Here is a 13,663-nt window from a genome sequence, read left to right on the forward strand (position 1 = left end):
GGTTGACACGTTCTACCTGCCCGTTACTTTCCGGGTGGTACCCTGAGGTAAGGCTACCCGAGACCCCCAACCGCTCCATGAACGCTCTCCAAACACGGGAGGTAAACTGGGGGCCTCGATCAGACACTATATCCTCGGGTACCCCGTAATGCCGGAAGACGTGGGTAAATAGGGCCTCAGCGGTCTGTAGGGCAGTAGGAAGACCCGACATTGGGAGAAGACGACAGGCCTTAGAGAACCGGTCCACAACGACCAGGATGGTGGTATTCCCCTGAGAGAGGGGAAGGTCTGTCACAAAATCCACCGAGAGGTGGGACCATGGTCGTTGTGGAACGGGCAGGGGTTGTAACTTACCCCTGGGCAGATGTCGGGGTGCCTTACACTGGGCGCACACCGAGCAGGAGGAGACATAAACCCTCACATCCCTAGCCAAAGTGGGCCACCAGTATTTAGTGCTAAGGCAATGCACTGTCCGGCCAATACCCGGATGTCCAGAGGAGGGTGACGTGTGAGCCCAGTAAATGAGTCGATCCCGAATCTCGAGCGGAACGTACTTCCGACCCTCAGGACACTGTGGAGGGCTGACGTCGGTACGCAACGCTCGCTCGATTTCGGCATCGACCTCCCACACCACCGGTGCCACAAGGCAAGACTCCGGTAGTATGGGAGTAGGCTCAACGGACCTCTCCTCCGTGTCATACCGCCGGGACAGCGCATCTGCCTTACCATTCTGGGACCCAGGAATGTACGTGATTTTAAATACGAACCTGGTGAGAAACATACTCCATCGAGCCTGGCGAGGGTTCAGTCTCCTCGCTGCCCGGATGTACTCCAGGTTCCGATGGTCAGTCAAAATGAGGAAAGGGTGTTGAGCCCCCTCAAGCCAATGCCTCCACACCTTAAGGGCTTGAACTACAGCTAACAGCTCCCTGTCCCCAACGTCATAGTTACGCTCCGCCGGGCTGAGCTTTTTTGAGTAAAAAGCACAGGGGCGGAGTTTAGGTGGCGTGCCGGACCGTTGAGAGAGAACGGCCCCTATACCAGCCTCAGACGCGTCTACCTCAACCTGAAAGGGTAATGCGGGATCCGGATGCGCCAGCACCGGAGCCGACGTAAACAGGTCATTCCGTCTCCTAACGGCCCTGTCCGCATCAGCTGACCACTGCAGGCGCACCGGACCCCCTTTCAGAAGGGACGTGATGGGAGCTGCCACCTGTCCAAAACCCCGGATAAACCTCCGGTAGTAATTCGCAAAGCCCAAGAACTGCTGCACCTCTTTTACAGTGGTTGGAGTTTGCCAATTACGCACAGCGGACACACGATCCACCTCCATTCTCACCCCTGACGCGGACAACCGATAACCCAAAAAGGAGACCGACATCTGGAAAAACAGACATTTCTCTGCCTTGACATATAGGTCGTGCTCCAACAGCCTCCTCAATACACGACGCACCAGGGTTATATGCTCGGCTCGGGTAGACGAGTACACCAGAATGTCATCAATGTACACGACCACCCCTTGTCCCTGCATATCCCGGAAAATGTCATCTACGAAGGATTGGAAGACTGATGGAGCATTCATCAACCCATATGGCATGACGAGATATTCGAAATGACCTGACGTGGTACTAAACGCTGTCTTCCATTCGTCGCCCTCCCTAATGCGCACCAAGTTATACGCGCTCCTGAGATCCAATTTTGTGAAAAAGCGCGCTCCATGCAATGACTCTGTCATGGTCGCAATCAGAGGGAGTGGATAACTGTATTTCACAGTAATCTGATTGAGACCACGGTAATCAATGCACGGGCGCAACCCTCCATCTTTCTTCTTCACAAAAAAGAAGCTCGAGGAGGCGGGAGAAGTGGAGGGCCGAATGTATCCCTGTCTCAAAGATTCGGCTATGTAAGTCTCCATAGCTTTTCTCTCCTCTTGAGACAAAGGATACACGTGGCTCCGTGGGAGCGCTGCTCCTGCCTGGAGATCAATCGCACAATCCCCCTGTCTATGAGGAGGCAACTGCGTCGCCCTAGTTTTACTAAACACGAGAGCTAAATCCCCATATTCAGGCGGAATGTGCAGTGCGGGCACTTGGTTTGGACTTTCCACCGAAGTCGCCCCCACGGAAACACCCAGACATCGCCCCTCGCACTGAGCAGACCACCCATCGAGAGCCCTCTGTTGCCACGAAATAGCAGGGTTATGGGTGCTTAACCAGGGAATTCCCAGCACCACTGGGTACGCAGGAGAGTCGATCAGATACAGCTGTATAGTCTCTTCATGACCCCCCTGCGCACACATCCTAAGTGGTGCTGTGATCTCCCTAATCAACCCCGACCCCAACGGGCGGCTATCTAAGGCATGAACGGGAAAAGGTTTGTCAACAGGTAGGAGAGGGATCCCTAAATCTAAACAAAACTTCCGATCAACAAAATTCCCAGCTGCGCCTGAATCTACTAGCGCCTTATGCTGGGAATGAGGTGCAACCTGTGGAAAATACACAGGTATACAAAAGTGCGCAACAGAAAGCTCTGGGTAAGTGGGACGTCTACTCACCTGGGAGGCCCCCCCAGTGCGTGGCCTGTTGTCTTCTCCCCCGGAGAACCCTCCCCAGCACCTGGCCGCAGTGTGCCCTCCACGACCGCACTTGGTGCAGGAGACAGGCCCCCTCGGGCTCCTCCTCCTCCTTTCTCTAGCGCCGGCACCCCCGAGCTCCATAGGGCTCGGCTCGGAGGTGCCGGAGGGCGGAATGGACGGACCCCCCTCGGGACGTCCACGGGTGGCCAGCAGGGTGTCCAGACGGATGGACATATCGACCAACTGGTCGAAGGTGAGATGGGTATCCCTGCAGGCCAACTCACGTTGAACGTCCTCCCGTAGGCTACATCGAAAATGGTCGATGAGGGCCCGTACATTCCACCCTGCGTCCGCCGCTAGAGTCCGGAACTCTAGAGCAAACGCCTGTGCGCTCCTCCTCCCCTGTCTCAGGTGGACTAGACGCTCCCCCGCCGCTTTGCCCTCAGGTGGATGGTCGAACACGGCCTTGAAGCGGCGGGAGAACTCGGCGTAGGAGATGGTGTTGGCGTCCATCTTCCTCCACTCGGCGTTAGCCCACTCCAACGCCTTGCCCGTGAGACAGGAGATGAGGGCGGAAACGCTCTCGTGTCCCGAGGGCACCGGGTGTACAGTAGCCAGGTAGAGCTCCACCTGCAGGAGGAACCCCTGACACCCGGCAGCTGTTCCGTCATACGCCCTCGGGAGCGAGAGCCGAATCCCCCTGGGTTCCGGACCTGGGACTGGTGGACCGGCCGATGGGGTTGGCAGGGTAGGTGGAGGTGTGGGTACCCCGCTGGCCTCCCATCGGTGCAGGGTGTTGATGACGTCCTGTAGAGCGGTCCCCAGTTGTCGTATCTGGTCATCTTGGCCGCGAACATGCTCCTCGAGCGACTCAGGCGTAACTGCAGATCCTGCTGATTCCATTTTGGTTGTGTGATTCTGTCAAGGGGTGCTGAAGGTGGGTGTGGTGCATGAATCAAGCGCAGGACGCAGAAGCTCAGTCCAAAAGACTTTAGTGCAATATTCACGTAGAAAATAAGCACAATAAGCCCGAAGGCGAAATAACGGCGCACACAGGCGTCAAACAAACGGCGCACTAACATGTGCGAAAAACTTCTCCAAAACACTGGAGGGAAGTACGTAGCTCCAACACAAAACAGAAGAGCAATCACACACAAAGACAAACACACACAACGAGAACTAAATAGGACACTAACGAGGACTAACAAGACACAGGTGTACAACATCAAGACAAAACCAAACGAACATGAAACATAGATCGGTGGCAGCTAGTACTCCGGGGATGACGACCGCCGAAGCCTGCCCGAACCAGGAGGAGGAGCAGCCTCGGCCGAAACCGTGACACACACCTACTCATTCAAGGGTTTTTCTTTATTTTCACAAATTTTTACATTGTACAATAATAGTGAAGGCATCAACACTATGAAATAACACATATGGAATCATGTAGTATCCAAAAAAGTGTTAAACAAATCAAAATATATTTTATATTCGAGATTCTTCAAATAGGCACCCTTTGCCTTGATGACAGCTTTGCACACTCTTGGCATTCTCTCAAGCAACTTCATGAGATTGTCACCTGGAATGCATATAAGTTAAAAGGTTTGCCTTGTTAAAAGTTAATTTGTGGAAATTCTTTCCTTCTTTATGCGTTTGAGCCAATCAGTTGTGTTGTGACAAGGTATTGGGGGTATACAGAAGATAGCCCTATTTGGTAAAATACCAAGTCAATATTATGGCAAGAACAGCTCAAATAAGCAAAGAGAAACAACAGTCGATCATTACTTGAAGACATGAAGGTCAGTCAATACGGAACATTTCAAGAACTTTGAAAGTTTCTTCAAATGCAGTCGCAAAAACCATCAAGCGCTATGATGGAACTGGCTCTCATGAGGACCGCCACAGGAATGGAAGACCCAGAGTTACCTCTGCTGCAGAGGATACGTTCATTAGAGTTACCAGCCTCAGAAATTGCAGCACAAATAAATGCTTCACAGAGTTCAAGTAACAGACACATCTCAACATCAACTGTTCAGAGGAGACTGTGTGAATCAGGCCTTCACGGTCAAATTGCTGCAAAGAAACCACTGTGTTATTTCATAGTTTTGATGTCTTCACTATTGTTCTACAATGTAAAAAATAATAAAAATTAAGAAAAACCCTTGAATGAGTAGGTGTGTCCAAACTTTTGACTGGTACTGTACATACAGTGCCTTCGGAAAGTAGTCAGACCCCTTGTCTTTTTCCACATTTTGTTACGATAATATCCTTATTCTAAAATTGATTAAATTGTTTTTTTTTCCTTCATCGATTTACGCACAATAAACATGCCTAATGACAAAGCAAAAACAGGTTTTTATAAATTTGAGGAAATGTACAGTGGGGAAAAAAATGTATTTAGTCAGCCACCAATTGTGCAAGTTCTCCCACTTAAAAAGATGAGAGAGGCCTGTAATTTTCATCATAGGTACATGTCAACTATGATAGACAAAATGAGAAAAAAAAATCCAGAAAATCACATTGTAGGATTTTTTATGAATTTATTTGCAAATTATGGTGGAAAATAAGTATTTGGTCAATAACAAAAGTTTCTCAATACTTAGTTATGTACCCTTTGTTGGCAATGACACAGGTCAAACGTTTTCTGTAAGTCTTCACAAGGTTTTCACACACTGTTGCTGGTATTTTGGCCCATTCCTCCATGCAGATCTCCTCTAGAGCAGTGATGTTTTGGGGCTGTCGCTGGGCAACACAGACTTTCAACACCCTCCAAAGATTTTCTATGGGGTTGAGATCTGGAGACTGGCTAGGCCACTCCAGGACCTTGAAATGCTTCTTACGAAGCCACTCCTTCGTTGCCCGGGCGGTGTGTTTGGGATCATTGTCATGCTGAAAGACCCAGCCACGTTTAATCTTCAATGCCCTTGATGATGGAAGGAGGTTTTCACTCAAAATCTCACGATACATGGCCCCATTCATTCTTTCCTTTACACGGATCAGTCATCCTGGTCCCTTTGCAGAAAAACAGCCCCAAAGCATGATGTTTCCACACCCATGCTTCACAGTAGGTATGGTGTTCTTTGGATGCAACTCAGCATTCTTTGTCCTCCAAACACGACGAGTTGAGTTTTTACCAAAAAGTTATATTTTGGTTTCATCTGACCATATGACATTCTCCCAATCCTCTTCTGGATCATCCAAATGCACTCTAGCAAAATTCAGACGGGCCTGGACATGTACTGGCTTAAGCAGGGGGACACGTCTGCCACTGCAGGATTTGAGTCCCTGGCGGCGTAATGTGTTACTGATGGTAGGCTTTGTTACTTTGGTCCCAGCTCTCTGCAGGTCATTCACTAGGTCCCCCTGTGTGGTTCTGGGATTTTTGCTCACCGTTCTTGTGATCATTTTGACCCCACGGGGTGAGATCTTGCGTGGAGCCCCAGATCGAGGGAGATTATCAGTGGTCTTGTATGTCTTCCATTTCCTAATAATTGCTCCCACAGTTGATTTCTTCAAACCAAGCTGCTTACCTATTGCAGATTCAGCCTTCCCAGCCTGGTGCAGGTCTACAATTTTGTTTCTGGTGTCCTTTGACAGCTCTTTGGTCTTGGCCATAGTGGAGTTTGGAGTGTGACTGTTTGAGGTTGTGGATAGGTGTCTTTTATACTGATAACAAGTTCAAACAGGTGCCATTAATAAAGGCAACGAGTGGAAGACAGAGGAGCCTCTTAAAGAAGAAGTTACAGGTCTGTGAGAGCCAGAAATCTTGCTAGTTTGTAGGTGACCAAATACTTATTTTCCACTATTATTTGCAAATAAATTCATAAAAAATCCTACAATGTGATTTTCTGGATTTTTTTTCCTCAATTTGTCTGTCATAGTTGACGTGTACCTATGATGAAAATTACAGGCCTCTCATCTTTTTAAGTGGGAGAACTTGCACAATTGGTGGCTGACTAAATACTTTTTCCCCCACTGTATAATAAAAAATAACTGAAATATAACATTTACATAAGTATTCAGACCCTTTACTCAGTACTTTGTTGAAGCACCTTTGGAAGCGATTACAGCATCGAGTCGTCTTGGGTATGACGCTACAAGCTTGGCACACCTGTATTTTGGGACTTTCTCCCATTCTTCTCTACAGATCCTCTCAAGCTCTGTCAGGTTGGATGGGGAGCGTCGCTCCCGATCCTGACTATTCTCCCAGTCAGTCCCTGCCACTGAAAAACATCCCCACAGTATGATGCTGCCACCACCATGCTTCACCGTAGGGATGGTGCCAGGTTTCCTCCAGACGTGACGCTTTGCATTCACGCCAAATAGTTCAATCTTGGTTTCATCAGAATAGAGAGTCATGTTTCTCATGGTCAGAGTCCTTTATCGCGCTGTCATGTGCCTTTTAATGAGGAGTGGCTTCCGTCTGGCCACTCTACCATAAAGGCCTGATTGTTGGAGTGCTACAGAGACTGTTGTCCTTCTGGAAGATTTTCCCATCTCCACAGAGGAACTTTGGAGCTCTGTCAGAGTGACCATCGGGTTCTTGGTCACCTCCCCGACCAAGGCCCTTCTCCCCCGATTGCTCAGTTTGTCTGGGTGGCCAGCTCTAGGAAGAGTCTTGGTGGTTCCAAACTTCTTCCATTTAAGAATGATGGATGCCACTGTGTTCTTGTGGACCTTCAATGCTGCAGAAATGTTTTAGTACCCTTCCCCTGATCTGTGCCTCGACACAATCCTGTCTCGGAGCTCTACGGACAATTCCTTCGACCTCATGGCTTTGTTTATGCTCTGACATGCACTGTCAACTGTGGGACCTTATATAGACAGGTGTGTGCCTTTTCTAAATCATGTCCAATCAATTTAATTTACCACAGGTGGACTCCAATCAAGTTGAAGAAACATCTAAAAGATGATCAATGGAAACAGGATGCACCTGAGCTCATTTTCAAGTCTCATAGCAAAGGGTCTGAATACTTAAGTAAATAAGGTATTTCTGTTTTCCATTTGCAAAAATGTCTAAAAACCTGTTTTTGCTTCGTCTTTATGGGGTATTGTGTGTAGATTGATGAGGAAAAAATATTATTGAATCCATTTTAGAATAAGGCTGTAACATAACAAAATGTGGAAAAAGGGAAGCGGCCTGAATGCTTCCCGAATGCACTGTATGTTGCACTTGAATGGGAAATGATCACTACCTATTATGGATTATATCTTCACATCCCACTCACATAATGTATACCAGCAATGGAGGAAGACACCAATGTAAGATCTGAACATGACAATGTACCTCTAGTCACATTTACCCCGACCATCATTTATACAAACTAGTCCCCTCCACTCCATAAAATCTTCAACAACTAAACCATTGACATCTGTGGTATTGCTGCCCCACAAGCTGTTATGCACATTGAAATCTCCACACCATATCTTCTTATCACCTTTACTGGATTTCGCAACTATATCTAATTCAGATACAGAGATGGGTTTACAAGGATTATAGTAATTAACCAATGTGATATTACCCCCTTCTCTACAAATCTCCACTGCCACACGTTCATGTTCTTTGAAACCATTAATCGCTCTATGTGCTACACCTTCTTTGATAAATGTAGCACACACACCACCCGAACCCTCTATCCTATCACTTCTCACAGAGATAAAACCAGGAATAATATAATCCAATTGAGGTTCAAGCCATGTTTCTTGTATACACACCACGTCTGGTAAAACATCTAAATCATGTATACACTTCTTAAATTCTTGCCCATTGGCTATCAAACTCCTAGCATTCCATTGAACAATAAGGAACACCATAATACTATTTATTATCCTGAAAATCATTAGAATTTTGGTTCAGCATTCAATGTATAATTTCTACCGTAACTTCAGAAATCCCTAGAATGTCTTTGGCTGCCTTCACTGCTTATTTTATTTGTGCAGTCCTGCTCTTATGTGGAGCAATCATATTGATTGCCCTACACATGAAGCCCAATAAGTCTACACGACCTACTACCATGGTTTTCTCTGTAATCGAGCATTTATGCTCGCATATCACATTAACAATCGGCTGAGGTTCCGCTGGCATCCTCGAAGAGGCCACTATCTGCCAATATGTTGTATCATGAGTATTTTGAACACTAGGTTTGTTATTCACTTTCTGAACAGCCTCAGCATAGGATACATTGTTTGTAGTTTTGTACCTCTCCGCTTGGCTTTCTGTTGTACTTCACATCCTCCATATGCTGCACTATGTTCTCCGTCACAGTTACAACATTTAACTTTAGCATCAGGCCCACATTTCCCATACTCGTGATCCCCACCACACTTTGCACATCTCATTTTACATAGCAACATGCCCCATCCGCTGGCAATTAAAGCACCGAAGTGGAGGCGGCACATACTCTCTAACCGGATAACTGAGTGATCCTAGTTGCACCCTATTGGGCAGATTCCACTCAAATCGTAACAATACAGTTGTAGTGTAACAATACAGTTGTAGTGTCCACTCCACTGTCACTCTTCTTGCTTTTCATCCTTTTCGAGTCAATAACTTTTCCTCCTTTAAGGGAAGCCTTCACTTCTTCCATTGTAATTTCCAATGGCATCCCAGCAATTACTCCTCTCAGTTTAAACATAGCACCGGGAATGTGACATTTCACCCGACCCCCATTTAGTGAGTTCAATTTCAATACTTTTTCCTGCTGAATTGTACTATTTGCAAAGATCAGGACCTTCCCATAACCCATCGGTTTGGCATCTTTAATCACCCCAATCTCTTCCCTAATTGCTTTTGTCAAACGCAAAGGATGGAAGTACTTACTTGCTGGTTCTGGAAACACTAACATAACTTTAGAACTTTCTACTCCAACCTCTTTGTCTAGAGGTCCTGCACTTTACAGGTCTACTCTCAACACTACACATTGTTTCTCCAGCAGTATTCATCCCTCCATCACCCTCATTGCGATTTCTCTTACTCCTGTTCCTCCTATTTGCAACAGGTGTAAATAGCTGATCATCACTGTTTTTATCATCATTATCAATATCAATATCAATTACCCTAATGCTACCATCTGAACTATCCGCCATGCCGACCCTAGTCACAGTGCAGTTGTGCCAAATCCGCCAAAAAACAAAGATACAGCTTGTTCGCACTTTCCATTGATCAAAGTCGCTTAACCCTAGGCGCTCATCGGTCGATGTTGTCGCAACCCTCTTTTGCTCAGCTGATGCTGGCTATGTAATAGGGAATTAAATGGGAAGCGCAACATCGGCAGGAGAAGCACTGAGACGGTTCATACAAATTCAGGGCCGTCACAATTTGCCCAATTCCAAATCAACCCCTAGGCTAGCCCCTATCCCTATGTACACTTGGAGATTTGAGCGGTTTCTAGGTCCCCCTTGCTCTCTGGTAGGTGAGCGCTCCGCAAGTTGATAGACTGTACAGGTGCTTGGGTTACATTTGTGATTGGGTATCAATGAGTGAGCTCTTCCATGTGGAATTCCTCAGGTACACTCTTAGAAAAAAGGGTTCCAAAAGGGTTCTTCAGCTGTCCCCATAGGAGAATCCTTTCTGGTTCCAGGTAGACCCCTTTTTGGTTCCAGGTAGAACTATTTTGGGTTCCATGTAAAACCATCTGTGTAAAGGGTTCTACCTGGAACCAAAAGGGTTCTACTTGGGAGCAAAACAGGTTATTCAAAGTGTTCTCCTATGGGCACAGCGGAAGAACCCTTGTAGGTTCTAGATGGCACCTTTTTTTCTAAGAGTGTAGTTCACTATTCCTCATATAAGTACACTTGAAGAACAACCTAAGAAGTAGGTGTTACTTTTTGTTTTTAAAAACAACATAGTGTTTCTATGATCAATTCAAAGTCATAGCCCTGTCACATGACTCTATGTTAAGACAATACAATAAAGAGAGGGAGTGGATAGATGGGAGTGGATAAACTGTTCTATCTTCATTATCTCCTACAAAGTAGAATTCAAATACAGTGTGATATGTCAGCTGGTCATGAATCTATAGGAGTATCAGAGAATTCCAAAGCCGCAGAGGTTTGATGTTGCGACACCTGGAAATGTATGTTACAACAACTTGAAATTGAAGAAGAAGGATGCATTCAGGTAGAAATGAATTTCACCACTACTACCTTTCTCTGAAGCATGTATCTCTGTACTTCACTATCCCTATCCTCCTCTCCTCCCCTTGGTTTAATCTTATTTACAAAGACATGTTTTGATATTCTATTGCTTGACTTATTTTTATTTTTACAAAAAAAGGCTCAACTTCCTACTGTAGTATTAGAATAATTCTTAAGGAGGGTTAATCAGCATTTACTCGAGCATTCATCCAAGCAGGATCAGTCAAGGCTCTATTTATTTCTCTACAATATCTTCCATTGTGTATATCTTTTTTTAATTTCCCTTTACAAGATACAGTAGCAGTAGTACAATTTATTGACACTGTCACAAGGTCTGAACTGAAGGTCTAAAGTTCAGCATCACATGATCTATACTGTATGTTAATTGGTGTCTTTGCTGCACAATGGCTGGATGAATATGATTGTTTGGCTGAACCAACAGTTTTAGCTTTCAGGGTGCAACATGCTAAACATTGCAGATAGAAATTCCATAAATAGAGATGACATGATTCCTTACTCCACTCCTTACTTCAGCATACCCTGTTATGATGATAATGTCATCACACTGATCTCAACACAGGTGTGTCTCTGAGGGTGATGATACTGGCAGCTCTCACCGTTCACATCACAGCCCAAAGTCCTGGTGAGCATATGCTATTAGTTATCTGCAAAAAATCATATTTTCTCTACATAACTGTCTCAAATGTATAAATAAATAATATTATCCTTCAATTTCTTTGAGTAAGAAAACATGTATTAGTCTCTCTCTCTCTCTCTCTCTCTCTCTCGCTCTCCCCCAGCGGTCTTCATCTTGTCGGTCCCACATGGTCCAATCTTGACCTGGTTGAACTCCTCCGTTTCTTTACCTTGTGAACTTTCACCTCTCTTCAATGCGGAGCCATTGGAGGTGCGCTGGTACCGGTCCGGTGATTTCAACAAACCTGCCTTGTTGTACAAAGATCACAAGATCCAGGAGACGTCTGTGGACCCCCGGTACAGGGGCAGGGTGTCTCTAACTGGGGGGCTGGAGAGAGGGAATGTGTCCTTGAGACTGGAGAGGGTCACTCTAGAAGACAGACATGTGTGCTATGTTAGCAGTGAACAGTGGTACAACAAGGCCATTGTACTCCTCACAGTGAATGGTAAGGGACTGGGGACAGTGCTTACTTAATAGATAGTTCACCCAAATTACAAAATTACAGATTGGTTTCCTTCACTTGCATTGGTTAATAGGCCATACTTGCTAAAGAGTTTGCATTTGGTGACAGTGGCCAGGTAAACAAAACCGAAGCATGGATTTCTGTCTTAACTTGTCAATAGACAGATTTCAGGGTAAGGAAACCAATGTATAATTTTGTAATTTGGGTGAACTATCCCTTCAACATGGGATGACATTTTAGGTCCACAAAACTACAACTTCCCCAAAAATACCATAATACCAGGGTTTGGGTCAGTTCCGTTTCAATTCCAGTAAATTCAGATAGTAAACCAAATTCCAATTCCAAATGTTCCTAATTGAAGAGAATTGGAAGTTCAGTGTACTTCCTGAATTGACTGAAATTTTTATGAAATTGACCCCAACCCTGCGTAATACTCACAATATTGTAGCAGAAATACTCTTGTATCTCTTGTTTTATGATGTCCGTATGATAATGAAAATGTGATTTCTTCCAATTTTTGTCTACATAGTCATAGCCTGCCCCCACCCTCTCCCATTTTCTATTTCCATTAGTATTAGGTAGTGACCCAGTGGTTGGGGACAGGTTCACAGAACATATGCCTTGTATAATCTTTTCATGGTTGTAACATGCCCTCAAACTCACCCTTTATATTTTCACTAGTATTAGGTGGTATCCCAGTTCTCTCTGTAGCTGAAGCAAGAGGAGGAGGAAGTCAGGTGAACGTTACCTGTTCATCAGAGGGCTGTTCACCGCAACCTACACTCACGTGGAAAAACAAAGAGGGGACAGAGATCAGAAATGGACAAGAAGTACTCAACACTCCAGGTTATTGCAGACACTAGTCTGGATCATTACTGCAACTATGTACGGCTGTTAGTGTCTGTCTGTGAATAAGTGTGTATATCCCCCCCTTGCTCTCTGTTTCAGATCCTCAGGGCTTGGTGAGTGTGAGTAGTTGGCTGCTGTATTCTCCCTCAGACTCCGATTGGCTCTCCTGTACAGTCTCTCTGTCTGAGGAGGTGAAGAAGGAGAGTAGAATCCTGCCCAGAGCTCCAACGGAGAGTGAGAATCTCAGAAATCTTAATCAGTATCTCATCATTTCGGGTAATTACTTGTAGAATCACTACAAAATCACTACAAAAAAAAAACTACAGGCAAAATCCATCTGAAGAAGGCTATCTACGACTGTATGTTTGTGTTTGTGCACATGTATCTATGAATGTGTATTTCATTCTGTAACAGATCCTCAGGGCTTAGTGAGTGTCAGTGGTTGGCTGCTGTATTCTCCCTCAGACTCCGATTGGCTCTCCTGTACAGTCTCTCTGTCTGAGGAAGAGAAGAGGGAGGGAAGAATAATACCCAGAGCTCCAATGGAGGGTGAGCATTTCAGAAATGGTTATCAATACCTTTAACATTTAATATCTCAATATTGAACTATTTCAGTCAGTTCACTCAGTTACACATGATGTAAGTTCAAGTTCAAGTTTACTTATACCCATAGCAGTATACAAATCAAAACCCATTGGTATGACATATCTAAATACTGTATTTTAATTGATGAAGGGTACGATAGACAAGGGACCTATAATCAGAGAAAATAAGCCGGTCCGGTATGTAATACATTTAAAAAGAAAAAAGAAAAATCTTTACCAATTAGGCCCATAAAAGATGTTGGTGGTCCTGTTCCGGCAAGAAATGACATCTACTTTCACCCCTGCCTAAAATGAAAAGCAAGGTACAGTATCACACATTCAATTTGTCATATGTGTGG

The sequence above is a fragment of the Coregonus lavaretus genome (assembly GCF_964263955.1).
Source record: "Coregonus lavaretus genome assembly, chromosome: 38".
Lineage (NCBI taxonomy): Eukaryota > Metazoa > Chordata > Actinopteri > Salmoniformes > Salmonidae > Coregonus > Coregonus lavaretus.